Here is a 12,511-nt window from a genome sequence, read left to right as displayed (position 1 = left end):
AGGAACTGGAATTGATATTGACATTTTTGTTTACTTCCTGAATTGAAAATAAATTTACCCCAACCATGGTGAAAGTGCTACTGTAAAGTGTTCTCTTTAAAAGTGAACCTTTGCAGTATGTAGGCTAATAATTGTAGGTCATGGTGTTTCCTAGATCTGCCATTGTCCTTAACTTATTATTTTCTTTCTCAAATGCATTGAGATTACTTTTTTTCAAGCATGTTGTTCACTGTTTGTAACACACAGCACTTGAATAGGCCTAGCACTGACAAGTTGATTTTGGGGCTTACATATGGGACAATGTCTCAGTGGAGGTCAGGGTCGGGTCAATTCTGGAAGAAAACAAATTCAATTATTTTCCCCAGAGGCAATGAGGAAAATATTTGAATTTCAGTTTACTTAACAAATTGACTGAATTGAAAATGACTTACCCAAACCTGACCTCCACTGAGACAGTAGGCCATCATTGTAAATAAGAATTTGTTCTTAACTGACTTGCCTAGTTAAATAAAAGTTAAATAATTAAAAATTGTAAAAAATTGTAAAAAATTGCCACATTGACCCCAATCTGTGCTCTTTAATAATTGTGAACCTTGCACTATGTTCTCTAACTTGTGAACCTTTTACTGTAATAATAATAATAATTAAATGTACTCTGATCAGGAGTCTTTTCTTCGGGAAATGTGTTATTATTATATAAATCCATATTATTCCTGGTTTAAAAACATTAATTTGTACATGTTTTTTTTGATATATTAACATTGCAATTATTTTGTTTGAATTGGTGCTACTGAAGAAAACCTACGCAATCAGTTGCCACAAAGTTTTTGTTTAGATGTACAACTACCTTTTGATTTTATTAAGTTATAGTTTTTCATTTGTGTATTAGTTGTCTCAACTTACAATAATTGATTACAGGTTAATGGCTAGGAAGTAAGCATAAGACAAAAATATTAAGTTCATGCAACATGAAGTGTGTAGTAAAACTACTTGAAAGTGGTGTGTTACATTTACGTAAACAATCAGTTATATCGATATATATTTTAAGTTACTGTAGATCATAGTAATAAAGTTAATAATTCGAATTACTTTAAGTTACCTGTAATCAAAATTGTATATTAATTAACATAAATTGTTAAGTACCGTATCAATCAATACTTTAAAGTTTCATCACAACAAAAAAACCTGAAGCAATCAGTTGCCACAAATTAGTTCTGCTAACTTATTCAGTTTTACAGTGTGCACTTTTAATATTATGTGTATCCTAGTTGACGTGCTTGTATCTCCCTTCCAGAAACAACAACCTTCCTTCCTACCACAACCATCCTACAGGACTCAACTCCAACTGCAGAGCATCCACTCCAACTGTGTTTAATTGTGTGAACATTTTAACCACCTCCTGTCATTTTAACCACATCCTGCCCTCTCCCTCTTTATAACCTGTAGACCAACTGTGTTTGGTGTCGAGCACCTCTGTTTGGGGCAGCGAAGGAAGCAGGAGTGTGTCTGTGGGTCCAAGAAACAAGCTGTCGGTCCAAACTGCAAATGTCTGAGCTGTGGAGCTCTGGTTGGAGCTAGCTTGTAGTCTTGCGTCCGTCCTAACATAGTTTTCCCTGCATTCAGGATTATCAGCTATCGTTGTTTTTGTAGTTCTTGCCCCAAGCGCCACTCCATGTGCTCCCCCATGCTCAGTGTGATGGTGGCTTCGTTAAGGAATTTGTTGTGATTATGAGATGTAAAGTAACTTATTGCTTTGTAGTCCGAGCTATTTACAGAATTGATTGAGTAGAGCGCATGCCACTATCCGGGAAGTCTCGGAAACCCAGATCTAGGCAACAGCAGTGACTAGTTCTGGGATTAATGATGTACTCTATTGGCAAATTTGAAAAGGGGAGACAAAACATTTGTGACGAGGGTCCTCTTCCAACAAATCTCAAGTTTGGGTAGGTGGGACTTAAAATATAGGCAGGAATTGAAAGGTGTCTATTATCTGGCCCGGGTTACCCCGGTGGGAGGAGTTTGTACTGGTTGAAAAGTGATTGCATTCGTTTTGAAACCGCCTCCTGGGCATGAGCCAGGTGCCCCATTCAAAGCACATGGCAAAGTTAGCTCAAAACAAAAGTGATGTAGCCTAGGCTAGATTAAAACACATGGAGTAATGAGTAGGATTCCGTGTTCACATGCAAAAGTGATTGCTTTTGATAAAAATGCTTTATCTGCCTTCCCAATGAAAACTAGTTTGAAAATGTGAACATATTTTATGTAAAAGTACACTATATGGACAAAAGGTATGTGGACACCTGCTTGTCGAACATCTCATTCCAAACTCATGGGCATTAATATGGAGTTGGTACCCCTTTGCTGCTGTAACAACCTCCACTCTTCTGGGAAGGCTTTCCACTAGATGTTGGAACATTGCTGTTGGGGACTTGCTTCCATTCAGCCACAAGTGCATTAGTGAGGTCGGGCTCTGCTGTTGGGCGAATCGGCCTGGCTCGCAGTCGGGGTTCCAATTCATTCCAAAGGTGTTCGATGGGGTTGAGTTCAGGGCTCTGTGCAGGCCAGTCAAGATCTTCCCCACCGATCTCAACAAACCATTTCTGTATGGACCACGCTTTGTGCACAGGGTCATTGTCATGCTGAAACAGAAAAGGGCCTCCCTCAAACTGTTGCCACAAAGTTGGAAGCACAAAATCGTCTAGAATGTCATTGTATGTTGTCGCGTTAAGATTTCCCTTCACTGGAACTAAGGGGCCTAGCCCGAACCATGAAAAACAGCCCCAGATATTATTCCTCCTCCACCAAACTTTAGAGTTGGCACTACATATTGGGGCATGTAGCGTTTTCCTGGCATCCGTGAAACCCAGATTAGTCCGTCGGACTGCCAGATGATGAAGTGTGATTCATCCCTCCAGAGAACGCGTTTCCACTGCTCCAGAATCCAATTGTGGCGAGCTTTACACCACTCCAGCCAATACTTGGCTTTGCTCATGATGCTGAGCTTAGGCTTGTGTGCAGCTGCTCGGCCATGGAAACCCATTTCATGAAGCTCCCGACTCACAGTTCTTGTGCTGACGTTGCTTCCAGAGGCAATTTGGAACTCGGTAGTGAGTGTTGCAACCAAGGCCAGACGATTTTTACACGTTTCAGTACTCGGCTGTCCCAATCTCTGACCTTGTGTGGCCTACCACTTCACGGCTGAGCCGTTGTTGCTCCTAAACGTTTCCACTTCACAATAACAGCACTTACAGTTGACCTGGGCAGCTCTAGCAGGGGAGAAATTTGACGAACTGACTTTTTGGAAAGGTGGCATCCTATGACGGTGCCATTTTGAAAGTCACTGAGCTCTTCGGTACGGGTCATTGTACTGCCAATGTTTGTCTATGGAGATTGCATGGCGGTGTGTTTGATTTTATACACCTATCAGCATCGGGTCTGGCTGAAATAGCCAAATCCACTAATTTGAAGGGGTGTCCACATACTTTTGGTCATGTCGTGTATAATTGTATGCTTCTGTAAGTTGCACCATGCTGCCTTGTTGACAACATGACGGAGCGGCGCATATTACCGTTATTACCACTTTTGATGTTCACGTCACAGGCCATAGATCGGTGCACCGCAGCTCAGGTTAATAGAACTCCCTCAATGTGCTGGGGCAGTGTTTCCAAACTCCGGTCCTCAAGTACCACCAACTGTACACATTTTCATTGTAGTCCCGGACAAACACACCTCATTCAACTCATCAAGGGCTTCATGATTAGTTAACCAGTTGAATCAGGTGTGTTTTTCTGAGGTTACAGTAAAAATGTGTTCTGTTGGGGGTACTCAAGCCCGGGAATTGGGAAACACTGTGGTAGCGCAACAAGCGGATAAGGCCGTGACATAGGTACGCCGGATGTTCCAACTCCACCCTTTCCTCTATGCCAAACTGACGTTCTTTACGTATAAACTGGAACATTGGTACATTGTAGGAGGCAACCCACTGTCTCTAGAGAGAACACCATCCAGGTATGTATTATTGATTGATAACTGTTGGTACTGGCTAACAAACAAAGTGCCAGTGATTTTAATCTTGTAACGTAAAGATAAACTTGTAATAAAATTATATATATATGTATGGTCTGTTGTAATGCTCAGAACTCATGATCCAGCTCAATGGGTCAAGGACGGTCTTCCTATGGTTGAGGTGTTCCGCCTCAGTAAATAGGAATCTCAGTAATCTGGTAGTTTTAGGTAACCCTATAGGCAGCAGGTGTTACATATTCAAATGGCCAGTAATGTATTCTGTAAATATAATTACAATACAGTAATGTACTTGCTCTTCAGTGAAGTTTCTGTCAGTCTTATATTGGAAACCATATTCCTCTGTTTCTTGAACACCAGTGCTTTTTTAGGACAAGAATGACTGTAACCTTTATGACAATGTCTTCATCACAGGTCCCCAAGGATGCAGTAAGGGTATATCATTAACTTAATTTGTGATGGTTTAAATGTTCAGATTGGGCTTGACAAATCAATGAACTAATGATATCAATGTTGTGTTATTTACAAGGTTATTTACAAGGTGGAAAAATGCTTTCAGTGTAAACTTAAAACGACTAAAACCATATATAAACAGTGGTGTAAAGTACTATTTAAGTAGGTATCTGTAACGATAGTCTATTTCGTCCTCATCGGACGAGGAGAGGCGAGAAGGATCGGAGGACCAATTTGCAGAGTGGTAAGTTTCCATGATATTTCATAAACACGAAAACAATATACGATACAAAACAACAAACGAACATACCGTTTCAGTCCCGTGTGGCGAAACACTAACACAGGAACAAACACCCACAAACCAAACGTGAAACCCCAGCTGCCTAAGTATGATTCTCAATCAGGGACAACGATTGACAGCTGCCTCTGATTGAGAATCATACCAGGCCGAACACAAAATCCCAACATAGAAAACACACATAGACAACCCACCCCAACTCACGCCCTGACCATACTAAATAAATACAAAACAAGGAAAAATAAGGGCAGGAACGTGACAGTATCTGTACTTTACTATTTATATTTTTGCCAACTTTTACTTCACTACATTCCTAAAGAAAATAATAATGTACTTTTTACTCCATACATTTTCCCTGGCACCCAAAAGTACTCGTTACATTTTGACAGGAAATTGGTCCAATTCACACACTCATCAAGAGAACATCCCTGGCCATCCCTACTGCCTCTGATCTGGCAGTCTCACTAAACACAAATGTTTGTGTTGGAGCGTACCCCTGGCTATCCGTAAATAAATAAATACAATTGTGCCATCTGGTTTGCTTAATATAAGGAATTTGAAATGGTTTATACTTGAACTTTTACTATATTTTTTATTTTATTTTAACCCCCTTTTTCTCCCCAATTTCGTGGTATCCAATTGTTAGTAGTTACTATCTTGTCTCATCGCTACATCTCCCATACGGGCTCTGGAGAGACGAAGGTCTAAAGCCATGCGTCCTCCGAAACACAACCCAACCAAGCCGCACTGCTTCTTAACACAGCGCGCCTCCAATTCGGAAGCCAGCCGCACCAATGTGTCGGAGGAAACACCGTGCACCTGGCGACCTTGGTTAGCGTGCCCTGCGCCCGGCCCGCCACAGGAGTCGTGGTGCGCGATGAGACAAGGATATCCCTCCTTAATGTCTACACTGCCAAGATGGGGGCCTCTAAAATATTATATAAAATCCAGCCTGCCCGACCGCCCCCATTGCCACTTCAATCACCTAAGCGCCTATTTGATCCAGAAAAAAACTGCTAGCCAATAGTTGAGAAGAGCTGCATTTGCTAGGGTAGTCCCAGATCTGTACTGTGTGCCCACTCATCAACATATACTAATCCTAGACCAGGGGGTAAATCTGAAGTTATAAAAGGATGCAGGAAACGAAATAATTCACCATCAGAGTAGGAGTGCTGATATAGGATCAGTTGCACTCTGACCATATAATACTAGTATTCATTCAGGAAACTATTAGTCTTCTCCCAGGTCAAAGTGGACCCCGTATATTAATGAAATAAGATTAGTATTGTAAATCCATATGTACAGTGCATTCGGGAAAGTATCCACATTTTGCTATGTTACAGCATTATTCTAAATGGATGGAATATTTTTTTCCCCTCAATCTACACACACAGACACACAATACCCCACAATGTCAAAGAGAAAACAGTTGTTCAGACATTTTTGCACATTTATTAAAAATTAAAAACAGATTCCTTATTTACATGCAGTTGAAGTCGGAAGTTTACATACACCTCAGCCAAATACATTTAAACTCAGTTTTTCACAATTCCTGACATTTAATCCTAGTAAAAATTCCCTGTCTTACGTCAGTTAGGATCACCACTTAAATTTAAGAATGTGAAATGTTAGAATAATAGTAGAGAGAAGGATTAATTTCAGCTTTTATTTCTTTCATCACATTCCCAGTGGATCAGAAGTTTACATACACTTAATTAGTATTTGGTAGCATTGACTTTAAATTGTTTAACTTGGGTCAAACATTTCGGGTAGCCTTCCACAATAAATTGGGTGAATTTTGGCCCATTCCTCCTGACAGAGCTGGTGTAACTGAGTCAGGTTTGTAGGCCTCCTTGCTCGCACACGCTTTTTCAGTTCTGCCCACAAATGTTCTATAGGATTGAGGTCAGAGCATTGTGATGGCCACTCCATTAAGGACTTTATTGTCCTTAAGCCATTTTGAAGGTGCGCTTGGAGGTCATTGTCCATTTGGAAGACCCATTTGCGACCAAGCTTTAACTTCCTGACTGATATCTTGAGATGTTGCTTCAATATATCCTCATACTTTTCCTTCCTCGTGATGCCATCTATTTTGTGAAGTGCACCAGTCCTGCAGCAAAGCACCCCCACAACATGATGCTGCCACCCCCATGCTTCGCGGTTGGGATGGTGTTCTTCAGCATGCAAGCCTCCCCCTTTTTCCTCCAAATATAACAATGGTCCTTATAGCCAAACAGTTCTATTTTTGTTTCATCAGACAAGAGGACATTTCTCCAAAAAGTACAATCTTTGACCCCAAGTGCAGTTGCAAACCGTAGTCTGGCTTTTTTATGGTGGTTTTGGAGCAGTGGCTTCTTCCTTGCTGAGCGGCCTTTCAGATTATGTCGATATAGGACTCGTTTCACTGTGGATATAGATACTTTAGTTCCTGTTTCCTCCAGCATCTTCACAAGGTCCTTTGCTGTTGTTCTGGGATTGATTTGCACTTTTCGCAGCAAAGTATATTCATCATCTCCTTCCTGAGCGGTATGACGGCTGCGTGGTCCCATAGTGTTTATTCATGCGTACTATTGTTTGTACAGATGGACGTGGTACCTTGAAGCGTTTGGAAATTGCTCCCAAGGATGAACCAGACTTGTGTAGGTCTATACTTTTTCTTCTGAGATCTTGGCTGATTTTTTTTCTTCCCATGATGGCAAGCAAGGAGGCACTGAGTTTGAAGTTAGGCCTTGAAATACATCCATAGGTACACCTCCAATTGACTCAAATGATGTCAATTAGCCCATCAGAAGCTTCTAAAGCCATGACATTTTCTGGAATTTTCCAAGCTGTTTAAAGGCACAGTCAACTTAGTGTATGTAAACTTCTGACACACTGGAATTGTGATTCAGTGAATTATAAGTGAAATAATCTGTCTGTAAACAACTGTTTGAAAAATTGCTTGTGTCATGCACAAAGTAGATGTCCTAACCGACTTGCCAAAACTATAGTTTGTTAACAAGAAATTTGTGGAGTGGTTGAAAAACGAGTTTTAATGACTAACCTAAGTGTATGTAAACTTCTGACTTCAACTGTAAGTATTCAGACCGTTTGCGATGAGACTCAAAATTGAGCTCAGGTGCATCCTGTTTCCATTGATCAGCCTTCATGTTTCTACAACTTGGAGTGCACCTGTGGTGAATTCAATTGAATAGACATTATTTGGAAAGGCACAGAACAGTGTATATAAGGTTCCACAGTTGACAGTGCATGTCAGAGAAAAAACCAAGCCACATCAAAGGAATTGTCCGTAGAGCTTCAAGACAGGATTGTGTCGAGGCACAGATCTGGGGAAAGGTACCAAAACAGTTCTGCAGCATTTAAAGTCCCCAAGAACACAGTGGCCTCCATCATATTTAAATGTAAGAAGTTTGGAACCACCACAACTCTCCCTAGAGCTTGCTGCCCGGCCAAACTGAGCAATTGGGGGAGAAAGGCCTTGGTCAGGGAGGTGACCAAGAACCCGATGGTCACAATGACAGAGCGCCAGAGAGATGGGAGAACCTTCCAGAAGGACAACCATCTCTGCAGCACTCCACCAATCAGACCTTTATGGTAGAGTGGCCAGACGGAAGCCACTCCTCAGTAAAAGGCACATGACAGCCCGCTTGGAGTTTGCCAAAAGGCACCTAAAGGACTCAGACCATGGGAAACAAGATGGCCTGAGGAAACCAAGATTGAACTCTTTGGCCTGAATGCCAATCGTCATGTCTGGGCGAAACCTGGCACCGTCCTACGGTGATGCTTGGTGGTGGCAGCATTATGCTGTGGGGAAGGTTTTCAGCGGCAGGGACTGGGAGACTAGTCAGGATTGAGGGAAAGATGAACGGAGCCCGAACCTGATCGAACATCTCTGGAGAGACCTGAAAATAGCTGTGCAGCAATGCTCCCCATCCAACCTGACATAGCTTGAGAGGATCTGCAGAGAAGAATGGGAGAAACTTCTCAAATACAGGTGTGCCATGCTTGTAGCGATATACCCAAGAAGACTCAAGGTGCTTCAACAAAGTACATTTTTTTATTGATACCTTTGCACCCCATTTTTTAACGTTGTTATTATGGGGTATTGTGTGTAGATTGATGAGGGGAAAAAACGATTTATTCAATTTTAGAATAAGGCTGTAACAGAACAATATAGAAAAAGTCAAGGGGTCTGAATACTTTCTGAATGCACTGTACGTGTACTAGCTAGCTTGCACTGTATTAGTATCAAATATAGGATACTTGTATCAGCTGTTACAGATGAACTTCATGAAAATGAGCTCCTACATGTGCTCCAGGGGGTCATGCCCTCCAGTGGCCACCACCATTCCTCCTGCCACATCTGGAACTCCAAGACAGACACACAATGTCTGAGGGTTGGGCAAGACAGACCAATGCTAAACAAATGTTACTTTTCATATCTTGCAACTCCGTCATACTTTGCAACTGGGTCGTGTCACGCGCTCTCAAGCCGCCATCTGCCGACGGAATCATAGTGGTGCCCAACAGTCGTGATAGATGGAGGCTAACGACAGTTTAGTCTAAATAAACATAGTAGCCTGGAAATATGACATTGCTAAAGTAGGCAAATGTTTAGTAGGAAACAACTTTGCCATCATTGTCATGTCGTCACATGGCTGGCAATGTTGTCATAAGATAGAAAAGTTAGTCAAAAATAGCTAGCTAGCAATGATAATGTTAACTCTTAGCTAGCTAAAATCCAGTGGTCTCCTCTCAATCTTAGTTAGCTAGCAAACGTTATACGGCATCTAAAGTCAATCTGGCGACATCAAAAGGTTTTCCTACTAATTATTTGCCTCCTTTTCCAATGTCATTGTATTTCCAAGCCACTGTAATGCACTTTTGATTAAATCAGCGCTCACTGACAATGTATTGAGCAGAATGCTTGATCAGACGGACATGCTTCTCAGATAGTGGCTTGCTTGTTCTTGAGAATAGCCATAGCTAACTACCATAGTGATCCCCTCGAGAGTAGCTAATTTCAGTGTATCATTCATTATAGCTTGCTAGCTAGCTAGTTGGCTGTCCTAGAAAATATATAATCATGATAGCTAATTGTTTCAATGCACCTTCCAAATGGGTCGCCACATACAGTGGCAAGAAAAAGTATGTGAACCCTATGGAAATACCTGGATTTCTGCATAAATTGGTCAATCGGTCTTCATGTAGGTCACAACAATAGACTAACACAGTGCTTAAACTAATAACACACAAACAATTATACGTTTTCATGTCTTTATTGAACACACCGTTTAAACACTCACAGTGCAGGGTGGAAAGAATATGTGATAACTGGTTGACCCTCCTTTGGCAGCCAAAACCTCAACCAAATGTTTTCTGTAGTTGCGGATCAGACCTGCACAACGGTCAGGAGGAATTTTGGACCATTCCTCTTTGCAAAACTGTTTCAGTTCAGCAATATTCTTGGGATGTCTGGTGTGAACTGCTCTCAAGGTCATGCCACAGCATCTCAATCGGGTTGAGGTCAGGACTCTGACTGGGCCACTCCAGAAGGCGTATTTTCTTCTGTCTGTTGTTGATTTACTTCTGTGTTTTGGGTCGTTGTCCTGTTGCGTCACCCAACTTCTGTAGAGCTTCAATTAGCGGACAGATAGCATAACATTCTCCTGCAAAATGTCTTGATAAACTTGGGAATTCATTTTTCCATCAATGATGCAAGCTGCCCAGGCCCTGAGGCAGCAAAGTAGTCCCAAACCCTGATTCTCCCTCCAACATACTTTACAGTTGAGATGAGGTTTAGATTTTTTTCTCCATACATAGTGTTGTGTGTTCCTTCCAAACAATTCAACTGTAGTTTAATCTAGAAATGGTATGTATTATGGTTAGTACAGAGTATTGCTTTTTTTGTAAGTAGTAGGCAATAACAATATTAGACACAGCCAACGTCTCAGTGAACTCACGTCAATTTTGTCAGCACAACCAACAGTCAGTCTTCAAGTTCTTAAGAAACACATCTTTCCAGACAAAGGAAGGCAGTGAGTGAAGCTCTGCTATCGGTCAACCTCTCTACAAGTAGCTTACTGGAACACTCTGAAGGTTTTAGATTAGTGGATGCTTTTGTGACAGAAGTAGAGTGTACTGTTCAGTCCATGCAGGCACTTGACTCTCAGTCTCAAAAGTGAGTACCCTCTCTATACATAGAGACAATGACATCACTAACTCCAACATTACTAGTATGTTTGCATGTTAAGGCACTATTTGCATCCATTTATCCAAAGTTTGAAGCATATGTAAACCATATGTTCTTGATATACACTGCTCAAAAAAATAAAGGGAACACTTAAACAACACAATGTAACTCCAAGTCAATCACACTTCTGTGAAATCATACGTCACCCCGCTCCTCCGCTCTCTCCACTGGCTTCCAGTTGAAGCTCGCATCCGCTACAAGACCATGGTGCTTGCCTACGGAGCTGTGAGGGGAACGGCACCTCCGTACCTTCAGGCTCTGATCAGGCCCTACACCCAAACAAGGGCACTGCGTTCATCCACCTCTGGCCTGCTCGCCTCCCTACCTCTGAGGAAGTACAGTTCCTGCTCAGCCCAGTCAAAACTGTTCGCTGCTCTGGCACCCCAATGGTGGAACAAACTCCCTCACGACGCCAGGTCAGCGGAGTCAATCACCACCTTCCGGAGACACCTGAAACCCCACCTCTTTAAGGAATACCTAGGATAGGATAAAGTAATCCTTCTAACCCCCCCCCCTTAAAAGAGTTAGATGCACTATTGTAAAGTGGTTGTTCCACTGGATATCATAAGGTGAATGCACCAATTTGTAAGTCGCTCTGGATAAGAGCGTCTGCTAAATGACTTAAATGTAAATGTAAATGTAAATCAAACTGTCCACTTAGGAAGCAACACTGATTGACAATAAATTTCACATGCTGTTGTGCAAATGGAATAGACAAAAGGTGGAAATTATAGGCAATTAGCAAGACACCCCCAATAAAGGAGTGGTTCTGCAGGTGGTGACCACAGACCACTTCTCAGTTCCTATGCTTCCTGGCTGATGTTTTGGTCACTTTTGAATGCTGGCGGTACTTTCACTCTAGTGGTAGCATGAAACGGAGTCTACAACCCACACAAGTGGCTCAGGTAGTGCAGCTCATCCAGGATGGCACATCAATGTGAGCTGTGGCAAGAAGGTTTGCTGTGTCTGTCAGCGTAGTGTCCAGAGCATGGAGGCGCTACCAGGAGACAGGCCAGTACATCAGGAGACGTGGAGGAGGCCGTAGGAGGGCAACAACCCAGCAGCAGGACCGCTACTTCCGCCTTTGTGCAAGGAGGAGCACTGCCAGAGCCCTGCAAAAGGACCTCCAGCAGGCCACAAATGTGCATGTGTCTGCTCAAACGGTCAGAAACAGACTCCATGAGGGTGGTATGAGGGCCCGACGTCCACAGGTGGGGGTTGTGCTTACAGCCCAACACCGTGCAGGACGTTTGGCATTTGCCAGAGAACACCAAGATTGGCAAATTCGCCACTGGCGCCCTGTGCTCTTCACAGATGAAAGCAGGTTCGCACTGAGCACATGTGACAGACGTGACAGATTCTGGAGACGCCGTGGAGAACGTTCTGCTGCCTGCAACATCCTCCAGCATGACCGGTTTGGCGGTGGGTCAGTCATGGTGTGGGTGGCATTTCTTTGTGGGGCCGCACAGCCCTCCATGTGCTCG

The sequence above is a fragment of the Salvelinus alpinus genome, chromosome 14 (genome assembly GCF_045679555.1).
Source record: "Salvelinus alpinus chromosome 14, SLU_Salpinus.1, whole genome shotgun sequence".
Lineage (NCBI taxonomy): Eukaryota > Metazoa > Chordata > Actinopteri > Salmoniformes > Salmonidae > Salvelinus > Salvelinus alpinus.
Note: the sequence above shows the minus strand (reverse complement) of the source record.